A 21,474-nucleotide genomic window follows, 5' to 3' on the forward strand; every position below is an offset into this window, starting at 1 on the left:
CACCACTTCTTTAGGGATAATTTTTGACATTGTGGTTGAGTTTATTGCACACATTCCAGAGTCTGTACTGCTGCATTAGGATAGAATTCCGCCCCCCCCCCTCCCCCCTTTTTTTCTGGAAAACTTTTAAGTTTTTCATATTAAATTATTAAATTATCAACAGTCATTTAATTGTGGTGGTCTTCTGCAGAAGAAAGAGTTGACAACACCACTGAAGGTGTGCAGCATCCTTCTGGTTGATATTTCTTAATGGTTTGTCTCCTGAGCCAGTGCATGTCCCTTGGGCCTGCTCATGCTATTGCCATGTAAAAGAAGGCATGAACTATAACATGAATCCAGTCAGTCATCCTGTAAATAGTAAATCTTAATGAGTATCCAAACATGGAGGGGGGGAGGAATTAAATATCTCCTGGAGTTGCCTAGGTGAGGATTTTGGAAGGGAGTGTACCATTTCACCCACTATGCAGTAGATCGTAGAGTGTTCCTGCTGTTTCAAGGAAAAACAAACAAACAAACAAAAAAAAACAGAATATTCATTAAGAACTGGCTTCTGAAAAGATGTTTGTCAATCCTTTTGAAGTCAACATTTATTCAAGGAAGTTTCTGCAGATTGCCCATAAATTTGATGTTGGTTCGAGTGATGGGTAGAAGACATATCTCCCTGACAGAAAGTGTAGCATATTGGTTCCATTAAAATATGAGCTTATATTTTGGTAGTTTGTCATATTATAGCATAAACTTCTCACAACAAGGCAATGCAATGCACTTTATACTTGTAAATACTTCCTAACAGAGATTAAGATTTGGAGGGGGGATGATTTTGATTCAAATCAACATATGAAATAATGATTACTAAAATGCAGGTAAAAACTTGTACAAAGAATTAGTAATGGACACTGATAACAGAATGGCCGTAGCTTAATATTTTATGTAGTTTCATAAAACATCTTTCAAATTTTGAATCAAAGCTGATAAAAAAAAAAAAAAATCAATAGTAATGAGCTCATCTGTATGTAAATGAATGCCATTCTATTCCAGGCTACCTGTATTTTATGGTATCCTGCTAGATATCACTAAGTGTGGTCATGAAAATAGGGCTTATCAGGAAACCCTTAAAAAAAAAAAATAAATCAATTTAAATGCAAAGTCTTTGCCTGGCTTTTAGGTTTTGAAAAGTCATTCATAAGGTTCTATCTGTCTGAAAGTTTGGTATACTTGTATTTAAAATAGTAATTCAGTACATTTTCAGGAGCTGACTATCATACTAATGAGGAGATCTAAGGCAATTCTGACAATACTAGGACCTCACTGAAAATTTCTTTGTATGTTGCAATTCATTTGGAAGAACTGGTCAAACTAGAGGTTATGTCTGTGTACCCAGAGATGCAATGTAAATGTGCAGCTGCAGAACACTGCAGCTCTCCTGTGAAGTGAAATGTCTTGTACTTGCTGTACTTGGGAAACACGCTAGCATTGCTTGCAGTCTTTGAGAATGGTAGGTTCTGCTACACTCGTATTTGAACAGCAGCATTAAATAGTTGCTGAAACAGGTTAGTGGAATTTATAGGGGAAGAAAAAAAACAATCCCAAGAAATGAATCACACAAGTGTATATTTTAAATCTTTGTGGTGAATATAAACTAATAATCTGTACGCTTTTTTTCACATTTTGAGGATGCTCATAAAGACGAAACATCTTTAAGTTGTCAGGAAGAGCTGATGGATCTACAGCTCAAGCTTTGTAAGTGTATTTTCAGTTAAAACATTATTTTCAGGAAACAAACTGGGGTTTGATAATTTATTGCTACGCACAGAATAATAGTCTTTAACTACTCTCCATTAGTTTTTATTAGAAAAGTAAATTTTCAAGTATTTGGAGCAATTTTGACCTTAATGAAGCTTCAATTCAGCTAAACTCCAAAGGACAGCACAAGCTTTGAATCAGGAACAAAAATTCACCCATATTCACTAAATTATTTGAGTGTTTCTTACTTTTAATAATACTTGTGTTGTCAAATTAGGGACTAAGTGTACATATATTGGAGATTAGAAGAGGACATTAACATGAAAACCAGAAAGAAATGTTTTGATTGATAGCTCAGAAGGAAATGCCAAGGATAAATATAAGTACTGTTGATTGCAGTTGATGTGGGCAAGTGGTAATCAGTTGCTAATCTAAACAAACAAGACTCCAGCAGATATTTCAACTCTTCACCTTTCCACTTGTCTTTCAGTTGCCTTTCCCAATCCCATTTACAAACAAATATCCTACTTGTAATGTTGCTCGTACATTCCTTACCCTGTGGGATAATTAACAAGAAATACTTTTTAAAAAAAAAAAAAAGGGGGGGGGGGGGGGAAGGGGGAGAAAAAGTTTATATACAAACAGAGTGGTTATGATTAGAGGGAGAAGTATCCTCTGTCAACTCAATAGTAAACTATCATTTAATTTAAATTTTTTTTCTTCTGAAAGCTAAAGTATGCTGACTTATTTTTCATACTGCTCAAACCTGTGACATATCTACATGACGAAATTGTGATCTGTGGTCATATGTAGCGCAGTAGCATACATAAAGGGGGTTCTCTTTGTTTCTGGCCCATTAATTATCTTCCCAACAAAGGTTTTGCTGAGGCAGCATTTTGCACTACCTGATGTGGTATGAAGTGCCCTGGGTGAAACCATTTCTTTGGCAGTAATTTACCATGGGCAGGGATGGTGTAGTCTTAACCTTCTTCAGACTGATGAAGGTGATGTAGACTGACTGAAGTGGATTGGAGAAATCAAGGATCATGGCTTGAGTTGTGATGAAGCCTGTACACCCTGAATTAAGTGGTGGGATTGTCCGTTTTTATTAGATTCAGATTACATGGGACAGCTTCAAGCTGTTCTGATTAATGTGACAGCCTTCTTATTAGTTGATTGGGTACTAAATATTAAGGGTGCTTTAAAATACATTTATCTTTTTCATCCTTCCCTTTCAGTTTCCTTGAGGATTGCCTTATGCTATCCATATATATTAATAATAAAATCTGAAACATATTGTTCCTGGTTTTTGATGTATTTTTAAGAAATCTTTTTGTCAAGGTGCAAATTACAGAAATTATGATTGTGATTATTATGGTTAGTTTTAATTAGCAAATATTACTTAAATGGTAAAATAAGGAAAAAAGACCTTTTCCTCTACATAAGACCATGTTAGTGGAAAGCAAGTAGAAAAGTTGAAGAAACTGGAGGAAATTTTAGATAAACATTTAAAAAGTCAAAATTGTCTGTGTTAAATGTGGATATTTGCATACTGAATAAAATAATTACATTAATCCAGTTTGGGAGGAGAAATAATATCACATGAACTGAATCTCCAAATGGAATTAACTTTCTTAGTATGAATTTTGAGTAGGTAAACTACAAATTTCCTGCAGTTAAGTTATTAGCTGTAAAGGAAGATGAGATAAAAATCATACTTCCAAGAAAATCAGAAGCTGCTCATGAATCAGTAGCATGTGGATAGAGGCAAAATTTGGGGGGGGGGGGGTGGAACCTGAATACAATACTTAATTGAATACAGAATACACATAGTGTATTCAGTAGTACGTAGGAGGGTGGATGGAGCATTTTGTGTTCTAGGTTATTGTTGTACATCTTGAAAGATACTGATGGAAATTCATTGAAAACTGAGGTAATATGAGCTACAGCAACTATGAGAAGTTTGTAAACCAATCTCAAAAGTCCTCACCTCACCCGATTTACACAGCTTTTTAGAAACTTTGAAGTTTAACAAAAAGAAAACCTAAGTTTCAGACTGACATGAAGAATTAGCAAGAAGCCCTAATAAAGCATACATTACTGCATTTGAAAGCCTCTGAAGGCTACTTTGTCAAGGCTAGTTTATAGTCCATATAGTTTGTTAAAAAGCTTTTAGAGTCATCGTGGTTGATGGTATCAGTGTGGCTATTGTAAATGTGCAGTAAGTCAACATTAAAGCTCTTATGAAATTTTAATGCCAAAAAAATTAAAAGCACGAGTGTTGTAATTAGTTCATAAAACAAAATATTTGAGTCTCTGACCCTGTCCTGCCAAGTGAGGATCAATGACTGCAATATTGTTTTCTTTTCTTCCTTTCCAGTAGATCTGTATAGGCATAACTATTTCTCTGTACCCTACTGCTTTGCATTAGCCCTGCTATTTCTGCATCACAGACATAAAACTAATGCCCAGTCCTAATGTTTTCTTATGATAAGCCCCATGTTGTGTGTAAAACCAGCGGGGGACAGTAGTCAGCTGTATGGTTTTAGTGGGGCAGCTTGTTGGTGATTGCAGAGATGTGCCTTCTTGAACATTTTTATTGACTTTGTGCTCAAACCTCTGTTTCCTTGCACATTTTGCAGGTGTTTTTGTACTTTTCAGTTTTATGATCAGAAGTGAATAAATTAAATTTAGAATGACATATGTTTCTTCTGAAGAAAGTCAGTTTCTGAATTTTCTGTAAAAGTTGACATATTGAGTATGGGCCTGGAGTTAGACTCTTTCTTATTGACTTGACCTCTGGCAGACCAACTTCTGTGATTTTCAGGTTTTTTTAAGCTTCTCATATTGTACTTTTTTCCCCCATTGAGTTGTAATCGCTTCTTTGCAGCCTAATACAAACTACTTTTTTTTTTCCCCCTCAATTTACCTCAGTCTGTCATTTCTACATCAAATCAGAGTATTTTAAAGTTGATTCTTTTTGTTGATCATCTGTTTGCACCAGCATAATACCCTAGAGTTTGGCACCATGTTTACAAGCTCAAAATCTTTTAAAGTATAGAATAATAATGTAAATCAAAACTGAAGGCAGTGGAATGTGTGGCTATACTTAAAATATACCCTCTTTGCTCAATGCTGAAGTAATGTAATAAGCTTTGAGAAGATGCATGTGTGAGTTTTTTTTTTAGTGTACAGGCAGATTACAAAGCAAATGTCAAGACCCCTGCAGCATTGTAACAGAAAACAAATTTTATAGCTTCTTTTAAAACGTAGAGGGGCAAAAGATTTAAAATGTAAACAGGTCATAAACTGCATTGCTTGCATGCAAAACACAATCTGTTAAAATGCAAAGTTAACTTAGGAATGGAATTAGGTATCTTAAAAGATTGAATCAGATGTATGGATATGGGTGAAAAAAACTAGCATAGAAAGTTGGCTTCCTACCTGTAATTTTTCCATGTCTGGGAGGAATTATTAGGAAACTTTTGATTGCAAAATAATTTGGAAAAAAAAAGAAAAGGACTATTATATGTCATCCTGAAGTAACAGTGGCATGTAACCTTATTAGATTCAGAGAAGGAAATTACTGTATTCCTGAAACAGTCACCTGCAATGGAGGCTTTTCATGGCATTACTAAAAAATAAGGGCTAGATCAATTTTAGTAGAAATAACGATTGTAGCTTATAAACAATTATACTTAATTTCAGGAAATGTTTTTGTTTTTTTAAAAACACTTGAATAATATTTTTGGAAAACAAATTAATCACAGAATCGTCTAGGTTGGAAAACGCCTCCAAGATCACCTAGTCCAACCTCTGACCTAACACTAACAAGTCCTCCACTAAACCATATCACTAAGCTCAACATTTAAACATCTCTTAAAGACCTCCAGGGATGGTGACTCAACCACTTCCCTGGGCAGCCCATTCCAATGCCTCACAACCCTTTCAGTAAAGAAGTTCTTCCTAATATCCCACCTAAACCTCCCCGGTGCAACTTTAGCCCATTCCCCCTCGTCCTGTCACCAGGCACATGGGAGAATAGACCAACCCACACGTCTCTACAGCCTTTTTTGAGGTACCTGTAGAGAGCGATAAGGTCGCCCCTGAGCCTCCTCTTCTCCAGGCTGAGCAATCCCAGCTCCCTCAGTCGCTCCTCGTAAGACTTGTTCTCCAGACCCCTCACCAGCTTTGTTGCCCTTCTCTGGACTCTCTCAAGCACCTCCATGTCCTTCTTGTAGCGAGGGGCCCAAAACTGAACACAGTACTCAAGGTGTGGCCAATGTTGGAATGTATTTGGTTTTGTACTTCTCCTTATTAGTCGCTGCAATAAGAATCCAATGATTGCAGTTAATATTACTCAAATAAATTGTAGAAGTGAACAGAAGTTGTTTTCTTTGAAAACAATGACCAAAATCCCCTTTACTGCCCTCACAGCAGGACTGGGCATTGTGTTTAAGGGAAACATCATGGTTTCTATTTGACAATAAACTGTTGCAACAGTTATCATCCCTGGGGTGGAGCTCATTAGGTCTTGCCCATGTTTGTTTACTGATGTTTTTTGTTTTTTTTCTTTTTTTCTTAATTTTCTGTTTATAAACAAGGATTGCTAAAATCATCTAGTGTGATTCATTCCAAACTTCAGACTAGTAAGCTTTATCAAGTTATTTCTGTCTCAGTCTTTGTGTCTGTCTTAATTACCTTTAATGAGAAATTTGTGGAGCTCTTTGTAAGATTTTTCTGTTAGTTCCCATAAAAGTTTGTAATCTTTGTCCCAACCAGAACTGAATTTTCTTGTGGGGAGATGATATTGAGCTGCAGGTAACTTTCTGAGTAAGTGGTAGCAGATAGGGCACTGGCTGAGACCTTGGCTTTATCAGAAGTCCAACCCCTATAGACTTAGTAGCACTAAAATTTCATTTGCCAGGTAGACAATAGATATTTTATTGCTCCACAGGTTAATGCATAAAATTAGTTTTTGGATTTGGACTAACAAGTGGTGCTCTGTGCATGTCTAACACTGTCACACAATATGGAAAATTTGCTAGGGAGGGAAGCACAGTGCATGCCTTTACCAGGTGAGACAGTGCCAAAGCAGAAAAAAACTTTCTCACTAAGGACCTGTTACATTGTGCTCCTCTAAATATTTGTGCTCCAACAAAAGCCAAAGGCTGTAGTGGCAATGGCAGCAGGGTCTTGATATGAGTGGTACAACGCTACAAAGAAGACACATCTGTGTTCAAAATCTGACACTTTAAAATGCAGAAGAGTTGAATAATACCATGGCTGAAGCCAATGTGAAGACGGTCAGACTCACAACATAACATGGGAGATTCCACTTGGAAAGGAAAACCGTGAGGGTGGTCAAACACCAGAGCAGACTGCCTAGAGCTTTCTGTGCCATCTCTGTCCTTACAGATGCTCATAATTTGACTGGACAAGGCCCTGAGCAACCTGACCTCAGTGATGCAGGTTATTAAAACATATTTCCCCTGAGGTCCCGTCCAACCCAAATTATTCTGCCATCTGATAATATTATCACTCTGTTCTGACTAGGAACTTGACTCCTCAAAAAAGATGCCTCAATAGCAACATTTCTTTGTATCGCCGGACACTGAAGCTAAGATTTTTGTGCCTAAACCTTCTGTTATTTAATGTTGTTGATACATTATTACATAATTCTGTGATAAGATGCTGAATTTACTTTCAGTTCTCTTGTAATAATTTCTCAGCCCCACGGGGCTTGAAATACTGAGATTCCCAGGTGTGGATTCACCTGGGCTGCAGCTAGACTGAGGCTGGCAATAAGTCACACAAGCCCTCAAATTTTGAAGGGTCCAGCTGAAAGAATGACCCAATTTTTAAGAAAGCATAACTTTGCATTAATCTCTTAGCATCTAGTCTGGTAGAAATCCTGTCCAAAAAAAAGAAAAAAAAAAAAAAAACTCTCCTGTTGGCTGAAGGTCTGTCTCCAAATTGAGCCGGTTTTAGTAGTTTTTTTATGTTATATCCTCTTTATTTTTGTGTGCATCTTTCCAAAATGGAGCATTTCCTAGTGCAGCAGGATAACAAATCAGTGAAGTGACCAGTGGCACTGCCGTGAGTGGACACCTGCTACATGTGGAAATCCTCATTGCATTCACTCCCCGTGACACAATAGAGATGCAGAAAACCTTTCAATCACATTTTAAGTAAAGACCAATTAATCATCCCTGTGCTTTTCATGAACTTTATCTTAACAATAAGACACATGGTAACGCTTCATTTTCAGTTGTCTGTTTTGAAAATAACTTTATAAAGGCTTAATAAAATAGCTGAAAGATGAATAAGAAATAACTGTTCAGTAATATGGCATCCCTGGATGTTTTGGGAAGCAAATGTTTGTATTTTCCAGAAATAATAACCTAACTATGATTCTCAACAGGGTGTCTTAAGATTTTTAGCTGGAACAGTTTGGGAGTACATTGTTTCAGCCTATTCATTCGAGAAGTGAGAATAGAAAAAATTCTCCAATGGGACTGAAAAAGTTGCATAATGATACCATAAAATGTTAACTTAGCAGTTGGAAATAACACTTATGAGCCACTGTAAGCTGAGTTCTCGTGGGTTTAATATTTTTTATAGCCTCATAAATCCATTAGATATATAATCTCTTTATTAAGTCAGATATTGTATTTGTTTTTGGAGGCTATCAACAACTCTGCCCTAAAACAAATGAGTTCCTCATCGTAAACAAATTTGCACATAGGAGATACTATAGTTAGAGAATCCTCTGTGGGTAAACGATCAAATATTAAGTCTCTCCTTGAAAATCAGTATAAAAAAGAAACAAATGATACTTCAGAAAACATGCAAATGCCTATGTTAACATAATATTAATTATATGTATTATTTATCTAGGTCCTGGGGGTTTCAGATCTTCATACAGATGTTTTCTGTGTTGCAGAACTGTGTAGTCATTTATACTGGAGTTTGGCTCTGGTCCTACAAAGAGCCCAGCACACTGTGTCCTTTGTGCCTGCAGTGACTGCTGATGAAACTCATGGGAATCCCCGAAAGGGGCGTGGGAATCTGAGCCAAGCAAACTCACTCTCCTGGATGATTTGTACAAGGATGTTTCTTGCATTTTTAATCTCTAGTTTATAGGAAAATCTTAGTTCCACCAAAACAAACCCAGGGAAAAGAAATTAAGTTTTAAGAAGTAATAAGGAGGGATGGTATAATAACCCCAATTGTAGGTAACAAGAATATTTCAGCTTCGCTGTGTATAGTATAAGATGGAGGCAGGCTTTCCTAAGGAGATACTGGAGAAACACAGTTTCTAGAACTACATATTGGAAAGCTCATGTGGTGATGGGAAGACTTCTGCAGAGATGATAGATGGTGAGAAATTGAGTAAGGACCCAGAGGTAATAGAGAACAGACACTTGGGAGCAAAGATAGAGAGTGGGAGAGTAAAGGAAGAGTGTACTTCAATGAGATCGTAAACATTTATCTGAAGAAGTGAAAGAAAGGCAAAGGAGAAGACTGAGGAAATGCAGTGTGAGATTCAGAAGAGATCCTAAGGAAAAGGTACAGGTGTACTGCTTCTGGATTTGGCCAAAATAAACAAACAAATAAACAAATAACAGAACTTTCCCTCGTGATTTTCCCCCCGAGACTTTTTTTTTCCACTAGTTGTTCTATGCAGCTCTGATATTGAGACTCACCTCAGACACAAGTGCCTTTCTATTGCCCTTTCCACCACATGCAAAGAAATTTTTGACATTTTGGACATGCATAAAGTTAGTAATTCTTTTGAACAGCTTGGAGTTTGGTTACCAGCCATTTAGAGAGATGATCAGAAACAATATACTTGTGTAATATTATGTATGACACTTTCCTTCATCTGGATGGTTACGTTCAAAGCTGTCCTTAGGTTTTACATTAGAACAAAGGGAACATTTCATGTCAAATATGTTTTTCCTTGTGTGTGAGGGGAAAAAACAAAACATCACAGGTTTGGTTTGTTCCAAGCTAATTTTTTTCATTTACATAAGAAAAAAAATAGTTAATTGCTAGTCTTGCAATAAAGTCTAGGGGCATCATTAGTTTAGCAAATTAAACCAGGCCAGATGAGCTTGAATTTCACCTTGTGAAATATTTCTTGATTTGCTAGCTGGAAACTGGTGGTTAATCTGTGAGCTAACCAACCTTATGGCGGTCTTTGGTCTTTGTTTTTAGAATTACAGTGGTCTTGATTTCTGACAGTCAGATGGGCTAGCTTTCGCAGTCTGACTGTACTGTGTCATGCTGAAGTTTTGCTGCATCCCAGGGGGACATGGAGAGCACCTGACTGCTTTCGCAGATGCTGTTTGGGAGCTGATGTGCTTTGCCTACAGCTTATCTTTCTTTCCATGCTATCTGCCTCATCACCTGGGCCTGCGTACTTTAGAGGCCTTTTAGCTGATGAATTTCACCTACACCAGAATACAAATGGAAATGCTAACAAGGAAAAAAACTAATTTGAAAAAAAAACACCACGCATTTTTAGGGCCTTCATCTGGTAAATTGAAACTGAGCATAGCGTTTAGTCATGGTTCATAAAGACAAAGTCTGACTAGAGAGTTGTTTATCTTCAGCAAATACAGAAGGCATACACAAAATCTAAAGCAGTTACCCAAGCTTCACGTGAACAGAGGTTCCTGTACAGCTTCAAATCACTGGGCACATTTTCAGATTCCTAAAAATCTTCAGCACAGCAGTAAATGGCCTTTTAAATGAACATGGAATTTGATCTTTAAAACACAAATAGCATGCAGGGTGTTGTCCTGGTCTCCTGAACACAAGCAACAAATCTTCCATCCAACTCCAGGAAATTCAGTATCTGACCATAATTGGTATTTAATCCACTTCCACAATATGGAAAAATTATTCGGTTGCTGTTAGTGTAAAGTGGCTTAATAACATGTCTTTATAAATGATATCAAGACAGCAATCCTACCTAATAACATATATTTTAATGAGCACAGGTCATCAAGGAAATTATAGTTTGTTACTTAAAGTGATTTTTTAAGGTTTGAGGAAGATCTTTTGCAGGCAGGTGTAAAAACAAACAGCTGTATGAACTTCAGTTGTGAATTTCACTCGATATTTTGTGATATGAATGTCCCATCATGAAAACAAATCGAGGGTGCTTTTTTAATGATATCGTCTAGACTGACTGTGATTTTTTTAGCAAGTTTTAACAAGTTTTTAACATTTTTAACAATGTTTTTGAGATATGCAGTGTCACGTGTTGCCACATTGCGGCAGTGAGGTATCCTATAAATTACATCAACATCGTACCATTTTTTCTGGTTAGAGAAATGGTTGGCACCTTGAAGTACCTAGTCCTTAATTATCATAGTAATGTTTTACTGAAGCCTTAGTTACCTTTTAATGTAATTAATAGAGCTAAAGTATCTAAATATCTGAAGTAGTTAGCTTTATGAAACAGAAGGTATATTTCCTAGAAAATCAACATATTTTTAAACATAATAAGAAAGCCATGTTGGGTTAGTAATTATTCACGAGCATAACAATCTTGAAATTACAATTAAAAATAAGTCACAGAAATTATGAATTGAAGAAACTTTACTTTTATCTGGGGATTATATAGATAATGGTGGTTTGGTATTTGTTTTGGTAACCATGCATTCTTGGGAATTGTTACTAACTCTCATGATAACAACTATATGTGATCTTACATGGATGTTTCAGATCCCTAGGTTATCTCCAATAGTGACAGGTAATAGTCCTTCCCATCATGATGAAGACAAGGCAGAGATGAGGGTAACAGAACATAAATACCGTATTTCCTTCCGTCTTTTGGTCTATGCACTCTCAGAGGCTGCTTCAGTCTTTCTTTTTTTAAAGCTAATTGTCAGGTTGGGGTCCCATCACATTGGGGCTGAGAAACTCATGTTGTAATGCAAAAACATGCATTGGGGCAGGAAGAAAAACACCTGACATTACTTTTAAAAATATGTTGTTCCAGAAAAAATACTTGTTGCACTAAGATGGAGCTTAGTACATTGTGATGGGACCTCTGTATTTACCATTTATATTTTCAGATGGTTGTTTATATCACTAGCGAATGTATGGAAATCCTGAGATTTATGAGTCATGTCCTTCCTAGAACAACAGCCCTACCTTGACATTTTCCTGCATTCCCCGTTTTTCTAAATTGCCCATCTGGCTTTTGCAGAGACTGATGCCTCTGTAGTTCAGATCTCTCTATTCATCTCACTGAAAAGATATTGGACAAGGCAGAATACATTAGAGTTTTGGAAAAGGCTGGTGATGTAAGTTCGTATAATGTACCCCATTTAGTCCATTGTTCATAGTCACTGGAAATAGGAGGCTTTGCAAGTTGTAGGTTGTATCTAACTTACATTGAGAGTTGGGACGATGATTGGATACAATGCTTTAATAGTCTCTCCATTTCACTGTCAGGCATCAGATCTGAAAAACTTGTGCTGCAGTCTGTAATGGGAAGTTGGAGTGGAGGAGCGGGAGAGAACAAAGACAGGAAAGCAGTAATAGACTTTACTATGTGGCTTTAATGAAAGCTTTTTTTTTTTTGTGTGTCTTTAATGAAAGCCAGTCTCTTATCCCAAGATGGGCATTAATGGACACAACAACAATACCTGTTTTTTTCCCTTCTGTTTTGAAAGCTGTAAATGGTTTTCAACATTGCAAGTCTCTTACAATTCATCATACTTTCACATACCCATGTAAAATAAATCTAATAATAAATAACAGTTCCATTAAAGTAGTTTATTATTATTATTATTATTATTACTGAAGTTAAATTGGGCTGTGTCATGCATGTAGATAAAATGTATTTACAATTAATGTATTTAGGCACTATTAGCTGCAAACTGGTGATATTAGATAACAAATCACCTAAATGAGTTGCATGCTAAGATTCCATCGGTATTTAAAAATAGAGTTTGTAAAACTTGTGTGCGCTAACTTCTATATTTTCTGAAGCACTGGTACTTGCTCTGCTACAGATATAGAATCATAAGTGCTAGCAGTGTACTGAAAAAAATTTGTAATCATTAGCTGCTATCCATCTTTTTGATGCCTAGTGAAATTCCCATGTATAAGCAGAGTAGGGGGTCCCAAAACCCAAAATGAGCCATGGTCCTTGGGATGGTGTTTGTTTATCTGATCTTCTGCATTATTGCTAAGTATGTCAGTGTGGTCCCAGTGTGGACCCCCCACATCAAGTAACCATCACCCTGGTAAGAAATTTAACTAGTGGCTAAACAATAGCCACTAACTAGCCAATAACTAGCCAATAACTGCTAAACATCAGCATCAGCTGTTCAGTTTGAGTAAATCATCTCATGCTCCAAGACTTTGCAACTCCAAGTTGCAAAGTGCAATTCCTAAATGCAAAGGCTTTGGAATAAATAGATATTGAGACCAATCGTATAGGCTACTAGGGGAATTAGCCTTTTCTTTTATTTAGCTGTAGAAAGTTCTCCATGTATACCACTTTTACAATTCTAAGAGCTATATCATTAGCCTTAATATTTTGAACACGCCACAGTTAAAAAACTAAGGCACTTAAACCATGTCCTATTCCACATATTTATAGGACTATGATCTAAAAGTTGTTGTGATGTGGTTACACAGCAACTATTTTCTTGTATTTTCAGAAGGCTACATGGAAGAATTAGGTCCAGCTGTTTTGTCTGGGGCAAAGCTGTCTTTTTTTTTTTTTTAATGTTGGATAGGAAGGGATTTAGCTAATTTTTCAGTATCTGTTTGGATTAAGGAATCATGTCAATTAGTATTGTGCATATGTTTTATTATCACAGATTTATTTCTAAATAAAGGGAACAAAGGGAAAGGGAAATGAATCTAGATGTTAAAACATTTGGATTTGATAACATTTAAAAAAAATCTTTACTATGTTGCTGGAAAAGCAGATATTTTTTTATTTAAACTTCACCTGATTGAAGTAGTGCTTTCTGTTGCTATTAAGGTATTTTTTGCAAGGAAAATTCTCTTACTGATCTTCTGTGTGGATTTCTGTGTTAAAAAAAAATATATATATGTGGAGGGGTGTGGGGAAAGGTGTTAAAATCTGCACAAAAATGAGGTACTGGTGAAATCCACTCCTGGACTGAGTAAGCAGTTTATAGGAAGATAGCTGAGACCTGCATCTTCCTGTGGTTGCAGCAGTAGAACCCCTCAATTCACTTCTGTGTTGCAGAACTGTGCCATTGCAATGACTTCTCCAGTATTCTGCTGTTAAAGCTTTCCACCTTATGCGCAGGTGTATTCTGGAGGGAATTAAAGAGAGAGGAGGGAATGACTTTACTGGGGTTCACTGGGAATGACCTTTCTTCTGCTATGCATGCTGCTGGTGATCCATTACCCTCATTCTGTAACCTTAGGAAGTTTATATGAGTTCCTTGGCCTTTATAGATAGCAGGTTTTTCTATTTTCACAGACCCTTGCACTCTGTGCCTTCCTGTCTTAATGCAATATTTTTGTGCTCAGGCGAGTTAACTGTGGAAAGATCAATTGGGAATCTTCCCTTGTGTGTGTCTAGAACCACGACTTTGCTGCAAGCCAGCTCCAGCTGCTGGTAATTACTGATGGATTAGGCTGCATGTAACAATGAGAGCAAGCGCATTTCAGAAATTCATATTTCATTAGAAAAATGGTTAAATTGTTTACTTTTATAACTTGAATAGAGTGTTTTTTTGTTTGTTTTTTACAAAATTCAAGGTAAAAATAATCTTTCTGGATATTGCCTTGTATAGTCTCGTTTTAAAAGCAAGAGGAAAATGCAGGGTGTTTGTAGACTGTATGATATCATTGTCCCTCTGCAGCTATTCACTGGAATTTGAGTTAAATGACCTCTTAAACATAAGATTGCAAGTGCTTATAAAATAAAGAGCTGGCATTTGGACCAATTTCACTGTGTCTCACTGGCTTAAATTGTTAAATCTGCTATTAAAAGATAAGCCAACGCAAAATTTGTTATGATGACTTACTTCTACAGCTTTCCTTCTTCATAGTCTCATACTTTTTTAAAAAGAAAAAGAATTATAAACTGGACCTAAATGTTTTTTTTTTTTAATTCCCTCATTTTATTAAATTTGGTAGCAGAGCTTTAAAGCCTATACCTAGATTTTTACAGACTCACCTCTAACATTACTAGGTTTCATGCACATATTTACATAGCAGTAGAAAGGACATGAGTAAGGGTGACACTTTTAGAAGCAGCATCTTGCATGGATGGCTCATATAATGAGAAATGACAGCTGACCATGGGGATGAAAGGAGAAGGCCTAAACAGAGCAAGAAGAAAAATGAATAGAAAAGGGGGTACATCTCCAGATCACTGAGCAATCACCGAGGGGGGAAAAAAAGCAAACCACTCTATCTTTTCCTTGCAGTCATTCAGTGTTCTGAAAATATATATATATATATATATATATATATTTAAAAAAATTAATCCCCCCTTATTTTTAAGGTGGTGGTGTTTTTTGTTTTTGGCAGGTGCCAACTCACCTGTATTCAAGCTACATGCTCAAGTTTAAGGTTACCAATTTTTTCACCGTGTCTACGTCACAATATACATATAGGCAGAAGACATCTAAGCTGCTATGGTAGCACTTGTAAGGTGTGGGTTTTTTTTTTTTTTTTGTCTGCCCTGTTCTCCCTGTTTTGCTGGTAGCATTTGTGCTCTAATTTGCCTTCTCCCTCCCAAGTGGATTTCGTGGTTGGAAGTAACACCTGTGGCCACTCTGCTCTGACAGCTGCAAGACTCAGATGCCAAGCTCTTGAACATATTTTTTCTATTGCTGTCATCTGGGTTGGAGGATAGCTTCCAGGCAGATGTCTCAGCGACGTCTGTGTTCATTGCTCATCGTTGGGCAGGACTAGGATCAAGGTGTCATCAGGCTGGTTAACTCTTCACAATTTCATTTATAATATGTGCACCAGTGGCAATGAATTTGTTTTCTAGCATGAGCCTTTCTAGGGAATAAGTTCTGCTCCACTGTTTAACATGTTTAATGCTCTCTTTAGATCATCATGTGCTCTGGACAGGGTTGATAACTTCCTTTTAAAATTCTGGACTAGGAAACTCCCCAATGAATCTCAGCTGCTAAGCTGACAAAGATGGGGGCAGCCATAGAAGGACTAAGCCTGCTGTACATTCTCTGCAGAAAGAGCTGCATGAAGAATTGTGAAATGGTAATGTTTGGAAGTTACTAAATTTGGATGATGATGCTTGTGAGGCTGATGCTCTGTGTTTCAGAAGAGTAATTTCTGAAAAAAAGGTAGTAAATCAGATGCTAGTATCCTTGTGCCTATACCCTTGTGACTGTGCTGGGCAGGAGAAAGCTCTTGAAAGCAGGAAGAATTGCTGTGTCCTGGAGAAGGCATTTGATGAAAGTCACTGGAACTAGGTACTCAACTAGACTTGTTGAAAACTCTGTTTCTCTGAGACTGGTTGTAAAAGTGGAAAGCAGAATTTGAATCAGAAATTAGAATTGAAGTTTGATCAATTTAAGTTAGAAATATCACTAGCTCCTTTCCTACTGGAGGTCCAGCAAGGGATATCCTGTAATTCTAATTATATTCAGCAGAGTGTAAGTTGGAGAAGTGGCAAATGCAACTTTTCTGCATGAGATATAAAGGCATTTGCAGTAAATTGTATTTCCATCTGTGGGCTTATGCTCTGCATTCTGTTCAGCTTTTTAATGCTAAAGTTTGCATACCGGGTTCCCAGTTTTAATATTCACATAATATCCTTCTGAAGACAGTTAATTTATACACACTCTCTTGTACAGAGCTCTAGGCTTCAGAAAACTTTTTGTGCAAAATGGACACGCAAATTAATTTGACTCACGCAATTTACTGAGGCAACATCATGGAAAATATTGTCTCTTTTCTGTTGCAAGCCAAATGTGTTGGGGGGAGAGATGACCTTCGGAGATAAGGCTGAAATGAAGCAAAAATGCATTCACTTCCTCTTTTACACTGAGGGCTGATTTTTATCAGAACACTTGGATGCGTTTGGAAATGGAGTTTGAGGATGGAGACGGACCTTCAAATGTACCTGTGTGACTCGACATTGGCCAATTATTTCTTCTTCTGCTCATTGTATACTTGCCTTTGAGGTGAAAGCTCAGCACGGTCAATTTATTTAAATGCCTTTGTGTTTGTAGTCTGTAATAGGTGTTTCCATGTTCGTGAAATCTTTTTTGTAAGTGAATGCTTTAATATAAGTGAATCTTTTTTTTTTTTTTAAAGGATTCATTTTTGTCCATACATATAAAAACATATTTCACTCTATTTTACCGCCATGGTAAGCACTCTTTAAAGTTTATATCTGTTACTTATGTATGGTTGAGTCCATGCTGACCCAAAAGACTGGCTTAAAGACCTGCACACAGGCATTCATAGACAGGGTAGAAGTCCTGTCAGCTGTAATGCTGTAACCAGAACAAAGATGAGTTTAACTCCAGCAGTCTTCTCCCCCTCCCTGTGGATCACACTGCCGACTGAGCGTATGGTCTTGCTGGCAGGCACATCTACCCCTGCAGCTGGGCCATTAGCTAAAACTAATCCAGGCTTGAGCACTTGGCAGAGAGCAGGATGGAGGATTGGTTACTGAGGGTCAATATGTTGGCTTGGAACGTGGCATGCATTTCTCTGTGGGTGTGACTTCACTTTCCTCTGGCCACTGCGAGGCACAGCGTGACAGTTGTTTTGGTAGGGCACAATGTTCTCAACTGCTGAGGCAACTGGCCAGCAAACAACAACAGGCTGTCTTTCCCCAGAATTACCTGGGATGTAATCCCTGCTATTTGTAATGGATTTAATTAATAGGAGTTAATTTAGCTGGTAGTGCTGCACTCTTTCCATGCGCTGGGTGCTGTCAAACCCCAAAGTCCTTTGCTGAGGCTTTATTGCCTTAGAAAAGGCAGGGGGGCTACCGTCTTCCCATGAACCTTCGCTAGGGTAAACTCAGATTTAGTTTGGTGAGTGTGACTTGATTGTGTGTGATTTCCTCTGCTACAATACTACGAGGCTGGTTAACTCTTATGGCCAGGTGAGTGTCAGCCCACGCAAATTGTTTGGTAACTCCAATTTCTAGCACTGGTGGTACACAGGATGTCAACATGCCTCATGTGATTTCAGCAGAGAGGCAAAGCTGGAAGATGAAGAGCCGCTGATTCATCTTGCTGCTCAAGATGTGGCTCTGCCAATTCAAGTAAAGTGCTTAATATTGGAAATAGCAGTGTGACAGCTCCCATACAGCTAGCTTGTCTCAGGGCTGGGCCATGAGAATTTTCCAAGTGGCCGTGAAAAAAAAAAGATATGGTAGGAAGTTAAAAGGATAAATGACCCTTCTATGCTTGCTACTAGTCAGATTTTTTTTTGTCTCAGTTTCATGTGGGATTTAAGAAGGGGGTCTGCTTTGAAAGAAGTTTAAATAAGCTTTTTTTTTTTTTTTTTTTTCCAGTTTCCCTGCTGTATACCATATGAAAGTCCTAGCTGCTTTCCAGGTTTTGATTTGTTTTGGATTCTCATGACTGCCTCATTTTTTTGAGGGTTGGGGAGGATGTATCCTGGCAAATAATGTGCTGGCTTTGTAATGCTGGCATTGCTGAAGGTAGCTTAAATCTCATCTGTGAAGCCTACATTAGTACTGAAAGACTGAAGCTTTTAAAGATCTCTTACTGCAAGCTTTCCTGGCTTTTGCTCTGCAGTCTGGGCATACTTGGACCGTAATCCCCTGTCAGTCACCGAGGGAAGCAAACGCTTTTGCTGGTCCTGTGCCAGTGCCAAAAGAATCAGAAGGGCACAGGAAGAGTTCTCAGAAATTTGTTAGTGACTGGCAGATTAATAATACTGTCATAATCGTACAATCGTAACCAGAACCGTAAGGATCCACCTAATTTTTACAGTTTTCCAGAAGTGTCCAAGTGTTAGACTGTTTTGCTTTACCTGCTGTGCTCACATACACAGAATTCTTAAAGAAGAGAGCATTCTTCTCGAAGTGTTGGATGGGTGATGGTGCAGGCTTTTAAATCAGTACTACTTCCTTACACGCTAAATGGCTCTGTCCTGCAGTTTTCATACTCTTCTTTAAAAAGATACGCTCAGGACAACACAGACATCTGCACACCTGACCGCAGGGATATTTTACACCTGATTATTCTTATTTTAGCCCCTAATGTAATGAAAGTTTTTCAGTCAATTTTGGTTTTGAAAGGGAGTACAGGAGCAGTTGTTTTTTTTTAACTTCATTGTCTTTTTTGTATTAGATTTTCCTTTCTCCTGTTCTCCTTTCCCCCAAATCCATCTCATATGGCAGGGATGAGGAACCCGTGTGATGGTGTGTCACACGCAGTCACATCAGTCCCGTTGGCAGTCGTTACTGACACAGCCTAATGCAGCCTGACTGATGTAATCAGACATGATGTCTCACACAGTACTGTGTCATCCTGAGAAAGCCAGAGACGCAGGTTTCAGAAAAGCACTTTGAGAATAGTTTCAGAAAACAAATAATAACCCAGGGCATTGAGTCTAGAGATGTGCACCCAAAACAAGTGAGCTCTGGGCAGAACATGACCAGCATGCTGACTTCATTTCCTTGGGGCAGATATTTTTTTCAGCCCGCTTGAGTGAACCTCATTTATGAAAGACTTAACATAACTTTTTTTCGATATTACTCTTTCTGTTCCTGATCTAAAGCACACTGGCCTACCTTTCCAAAATGACTTTGAGTGCCTCCCTTTTTGGCATACCCAGCTTTTGACCTCTTGAATGCATCTAGCTTCAAGGAACTGATATGAGATGTCTCATATTTGGTGCCCAAGAGTTGAGATATTCAAAGCAGCTAGCCACATGGACTATAACTTAAATGCAGGAAAATCTGAAAGGTACTGTGTAGTATCAACATCATGGTTTATAGGCACCTCAGGTGTGTTGGTTGATGGCATTTCTGGATGTATGGGTGCTATTCTCACAGTTTATCTGCTTTAATTGAAAGGTGTCAGTTGCAAACTAAGCTTGGATTCATATTTCTTGGTGTGAAGTCAGAACAAGGATAGGTTGTTTTTTTCTTATCATTAGAGGCAGGGTCTAGATTTGAATTGTTCAACTGGATCTGATCATTTTCTGGGTTTAACTGGATCACTAAATTCAAGGTTCAGCTTTAACTTCCATGACCTCTCAAGCAGTATATGAAATCTGAGGTTCACTGAGGTCAGTACCAAGCTTCCCACTTACTTTAGCAGGGCAAGGTCGGGCACAGGGGGCAACTTCTGATACTGACTGAAGTTGTTTGAAGAAAATTGTCCAGCTTGTTAAAGTAAGGATTGGATTAGGCATACTACGTGGAATGCCTCTGAAGCTTGTGAAAAACGACCTCATTTTTCTCATCTAAGCAAGTGAGAACTGAAAATTCCATTGAAAGAGGGGGAAAAAAAAGATCAGGAACAATGATAAAAACAGTTGGCTATAGTGGAAAAAAAATCTTGCAGTCTGCTTTTGTTTTATAATTATCTTTATCTTTTATTAATTGTATTGTTTTAATTATGTTTAAGCATATTAAGATATGTGTTAGAGATTTTGGGGTCATGTTAGTGCGTAAAATGCCAAATCTAGTGTGACCCTAAGTCTTGATTTGGGATTCATTCACATGACTAAAATTAGAATAATGAATATTAATTCAGTTCTGGATTTGTAAATTAGTTGAATCAGAGATATCATCGAGTTTACAGGCAAAACCATAATTATAACAGACCTTTAAATTAATGGGTCAGATATGAATGTGAATATCAAAATTGTTTTTAAAAAAACAGAACTTCATCTGTACCTCAGTTTTTATCTCCAGAAATATCTTTTAATTTATGTTCTTAAAACTGAATTTCTAACTTGATTTTTTTTCCCTAGTGAAAATGAATGCAAGTAATTTGTGCTTTAAAAAAAAATATGGGAAAACAAATGTATCGCTGTTTGTATGTTTGTCACCAGCATTTTAATGATCACTCTTAACAGCTTTGCTGTCTCTGAAGTTAGATCCATTGCAGCATCCTCACCTTGATATGCACTCAGCATTATTTTGCTATTTTAGTTTAGATCGGTTTAGAAAGCAATTGAACAGTTTTTATTCAATGTCTGTGTAAAATGTAAGAACCTGACCACAGAGTTGTTCAGCATGGGGACCCACTGATACCTCAGCAGAAAATAATAAGTCATTACAGCAGCGTCACTGACTAGCATGTAGTTGGAATAGTTCAGAATGAGGGGACCTACAAAGAATATAATGTATAACAAAATCTGCTTCCGTGTAATCCTTCTGGAGGGGACCCTCCCGTGTGTGACAGTGGTGACTTGAACTTGGACGTGCCCAAGCCATGTGCCTGCAGGCCCCTCGTGCAGGGAGAGCTGCAGTGCAGGGCCGGGGCCTCCTGCAGCCTCATTCCTGGCCTTAATGCCAGCCGTGCTCCAGCCTTGTCACCTCACACCCGGGCGGTAATGGCACAGTCAGAGGTTACAACTCTGAGAAATGAGGTGAGCTCCTGAGGGAAAAGTTCCTATTTATGTGTTAGCATCCCCTAGCATCAACAGCAGTGAAAAATAAGGACGTTTCAAAGTGCACGTGAAGGAGCAGTTTGCACACAGAGGGGATGAGAGCTGTCCTTGGCCTGGAGCAGC

The 21,474-nt window shown here is 37.8% G+C and overlaps 1 long non-coding RNA gene across 1 annotated transcript in view; it reads left to right on the top strand.

The window, feature by feature from the left end:
• The first annotated feature begins 1,671 nt into the window (after positions 1–1,671).
• The window catches only part of LOC121077338, an 86,525-nt gene continuing 66,722 nt past the window's right edge, over positions 1,672–21,474 (top strand). Inside the window, exon 1 of the long non-coding RNA XR_005823987.1 lies at positions 1,672–1,740. This is a non-coding gene — a long non-coding RNA (uncharacterized LOC121077338). The remainder of the gene's footprint in view (positions 1,741–21,474) is intronic.

This window comes from Cygnus olor, chromosome 13 (assembly GCF_009769625.2).
Source record: "Cygnus olor isolate bCygOlo1 chromosome 13, bCygOlo1.pri.v2, whole genome shotgun sequence".
NCBI lineage: Eukaryota > Metazoa > Chordata > Aves > Anseriformes > Anatidae > Cygnus > Cygnus olor.